At 50.1% G+C, this 4,103-nt stretch overlaps 1 protein-coding gene across 1 annotated transcript in view; it reads left to right on the forward strand.

The window, feature by feature from the left end:
* The window catches only part of EBF2 (early B-cell factor 2), a 30,644-nt gene that overhangs the window by 16,784 nt on the left and 9,757 nt on the right, over positions 1-4,103 (forward strand). The gene's annotated exons all lie outside the window — the stretch shown is intronic.

A 4,103-nucleotide genomic window follows, 5' to 3' on the forward strand; every position in this document is an offset into this window, starting at 1 on the left:
TGCTGAACCAACTCACATACTTCAGGAGTCGAGCACAGACTTACAGTGAGAAATAAAAAGCCTCTTTTCAAATCCCCGCAGCCGAACATGCAGTCCCCTCGCTGGTGAGGACACAGGCTGCCCAGGCAGCTCCGTGTTCTGAGTCGCTTTTCCTTCCTCTGCGGGTCCTGGAGCAGACAGACATTTGTTCTCTGCGCTAATCAAGCAGCAGCCTCATATTTGGCTTTTAATGTGATACAAATTCACGTTCTCTGCCGCTGTATTCGTTCTGTTCTAGCACCCAGTAACGCTTACACCACTGTACACCAGCTGAGGATATGTCTCGCAGGCTTTCATATCGCGCGTTTGATCACGGCTCCGCATTTACTTTGTCACGGAGACACTAACCTGGAAATGTGTCTATCAGGGAGATTTTGAACGTAATTTTCCTCGCTGAGCAGAAATCCTCCAGGGCTTCACTTGTCAGAGCAATGCAATATAAACTAATCTGCAGGATCTGATGGACTCGTGGGTTGTGCCGGGTACTGGGTGTAGGAGCGTCCTGGATTGCTAAAGCCGGTGAGTAGATTTGAGCAGGTCTTGTTACCTGCTGGTGGGAAACAACTCGAACGAGGATGCAGTGAGCTCTGCAGATTGGGAGAGCAGGTTCCCGTGGCCAGAGCACAACTGATGTGACAGAGAGAACGTGCAGAGAGCAGCTCCTGCCACTGTGCGTGCGACAGAAGTCAGCGCCAGGCTGGGAGTGGGGTGTCTGGGACAGCAAATGGAACACAGGACGTTTCTAGCAGCATCCTTCCAACTCCAGACCAAGATGTACCCTCAGAGCAGGCCCAGAGGGTGGGCACCCCCCAAGCCCCGGATTAGCCTGATTATAGCAAGCGAGCGTCTGTAGGCAGCAGCGTGGCAGTGATTTACGCCGTGGGGTGGAGACCGAGCACCTCTTCCCTGTTGGCTGGATGAAGGCAGTCGCTAGCGGGAAGCTGGAGTTCCAGCCTCGGAGGCCTCTGGTCCCTTTTCCTCTGTGGAACGTCTCTGGGGTTCGGCACCGCACCGCAGGCTCTGCGCTGCCGCGGGCTCAGCTTCCTGGGCTCGGGGCGGGTCCAGAGGTGGGCACACTTGGGTCCTTCTCATCCCTGCTTTGCAGACAGAGGACCTGACGCCCGTTCGTCTGCATCATGGACCTGCAGAACTTGGCAGAGGTCCTTAGTGTGGCCCTTTTTGATTGGTGGAGAGGGCGAGTGCGTATCTGCCAAGGCAGATGCTGGCAGTATCAGAAAGAGCTGTCACTCACCGTAAATTGTGCAGATCTTCATAACATCACCTTCCTTCACCAGTCTTATGTGCTTCGATGTGTGGTGAAATAATTAATACTTTAAATGTCAGCACTGTTATCTTTGGGTATCTGAGCTAGTCCCTGCTGGGACGGATGGGACTGAGCCCCTGCTCCAGGTTTCGCGAACGCAGACGGATGTCACGGCAGCAGTTCCTCGAGTGTGAGGATTTTCTTTTTTTCTCCTACTCCAGTGAGTTGTAATAGCTGAGACTTGTGTTTAGAAGGAAGGAAAGCGTGGATCTGGCGGGGTGAGGAGCACCACAAGGGAGGAAGCGCAGTGCCACACTCCATTCGAGCCTTGTCATAGGCAGACCGTGGTCATCATCGAGACTGCTCCCTGCTGCTGACCGCAACTGTTCTGTGGTTAAAACAGTTACACAAGAGCGAGGGTTTGGACCCTCCAGCAGGCTGGTTTGTTCGCCAGGCGGTTGCTCTTGTTTTGCGTACGTTATATTGTGTCAAGCACAATTTTCTGAATGGTGCTCCGGGCAATTCACGAGTCCCCTTGTGCCGGAGTGCCTGGATTGGAGAGCTGACAAAGGGGGCTTGCTGTATCCAAGTTGTTTTTTCTGGGAGGTTTCATTTCAGAGATCCGATTTGTAGGAAATAATGAGCAGCCTGAGCCTGCATTGGACCCCTTTGTGTTCTCTCAGTCCATGAAACCCAAAGCATTTGGGCAGAATTTTGGCATATTCCAGTTAAATCTCGACTGATCCCGTAGCTCTTTTCTCGGTGGCAGAGGTGGTGTGGTGAAGCTTTTCGACCTGCTGGTGGGTTCTGCACCTTCTGTTGAAAAGGAGCCTTTTGCTTCTACCAAGGCTGGGTGTTGGTTTTTACAGGATTCCATGACGGAGATATTTTTGTTCCGTTAATGAGTAACACTAGCAGTGGGCAATTTTATTTCAAGCTGTACAGAAAACCCTTTGTGCTGAAAGACATAATCTGTGCGTTGATCCGGAATGGCCGGGTTCCTCTTAGAACAATTCAACAGTGTGGAGAAGTGATTTGCTGCTGTTTATCTATCGGAATGAAAACATCCATGTCAATCCGCTGGAAAAACGTTTGCTGAATGACAGCCAGTTTCTTCGTCCTGAATTAGCATTCCGTATATTCCCATTAGCTATTTTTAGTGAACTATGTTTACATGTATGTTTAAATTCTATATATTTTACATCGCTTTTGCTTGGCTGAAGATATATATATCGTAACTGATTAGACTTGTAATCAAGAAGAGAAATGGCACATAATGATGTATAGGCTCTTGAGAGAACTGGCCTGTAATTCTCAGGATTACTGGGAAAAAAACCCCACCCCCAAAAAGCACCCTCTTCCCAAATGGGACATAGATTCTGTGGCAGCTGAAATGCGTGTTATTAAACTCCTTAAGCAAACCAGAATGGCTCCCAGTGGGGAGCAGAGACATTCTAAGTATAGCCAAGACTAAATTCTCAGGTCTGGGTTTTCTCGACTCAATTCCCACTTGATTATCTCCTGGAATATTTAAACTTCATGCCACGCCATAATTATTTAATAAAAAGTAAATATAAAATGTATCTCAGTGGGGACTATGACCTTTTACCTGCATGTTGTTATACAGAGGCAGAGATAAATGGAGAATCCGGATCGGGACAATAGTCTGTCTCACTTGATGGTTCCGTTCCTCGGGTGTCTGAGCGTTAGCCTGGAAGGAGCTGAGTATATTCTGGAAGGTTCTCTAAGTGCCATCAGCATCTTCCTCAGTTGGGTGTTTTCAGCTGTGCTGATGTCACCGGCTATTTAAAATCTGTTTTTTCCCAAAAGAACCACAAGCAGTACGGGAGGACAGGAGCAGCTGGTTGTGCACCAGGACAGTGCCAAAGGACTCGCGTGTCTTGCCTGTCAGATGTGTCCCGGAATTCTGAGCAAGACTCTGACCTCGGTGTGTCGTTTGAGTTAGAGTGCACAGCCTGCAGTGAGGAAGTTCCAGTCCCCGCCCGCCCCGTACCTGTGGTAGTGTCCCCTCGTGATCCCGATGGGTCAGAGGCAGTTGGAGCCCGTCAGCACTCAGAACGCCACAGAGCTGGCTGCTGCGTTCAGCACTAATGGGAGTTTAATTCTGAACAATCAGAAATTAGATTATTATTGCCACAATTTCGTAGTAGAATTAAAGCATCTGACGTTTTATGAAATTGCCAGCAATGCCAGTAGGGCTCCAGCAGCTATTACCAACGGAGGATCTGGGTCAAAATCCGTGGTTTATCCACTAGAGATTAACATCATTACAGGGAAGTGGCTCCATCTGCGTAACAGCCAGACACAGACGACGAAGTTAACGTGCCTCGTGAATAGCTGTGCCCTAGTCTGGGACGGCAGAATGTTGTGGGTGTGTGGGTAAGGCGCTTCTAGGATGAGCACACACGGCACTCTTGATTTCTGACTGTGGGACAAACACAGACGACCTGGTGTGATCTGCATTTGTACGTCCCTGGCTGTGCCTGCTGGGGTCAGGTTTGTCCGGAGTAAACACATCCCTCCTACAGGAGGATTTTGTGGTGGTCCCTCCCTGCCATACCCTTCAAACTGTCCCCTCAGCCTCTGCTAGGTGGGGAGAGGCCAAGGCTGGGAGCTGGAGCACTCCTGAGTGCTGAAGTCATGATTTCTTTGGTCCCTTGTTGAGCCCAGGTCACCAGTGGCCCTTTGGAACACTTCCCGTAAGAACTCCTGCAAACAGTGGCAGCTTTCGTGTACCTCTGTCACCCCCTCCCCCACACACGCCTCCGCCCGCGTGTTC

Source organism: Buceros rhinoceros, unplaced genomic scaffold, assembly GCF_000710305.1.
Source record: "Buceros rhinoceros silvestris isolate BGI_N320 unplaced genomic scaffold, ASM71030v1 scaffold17212, whole genome shotgun sequence".
In the NCBI taxonomy this organism is placed as follows: domain Eukaryota; kingdom Metazoa; phylum Chordata; class Aves; order Bucerotiformes; family Bucerotidae; genus Buceros; species Buceros rhinoceros.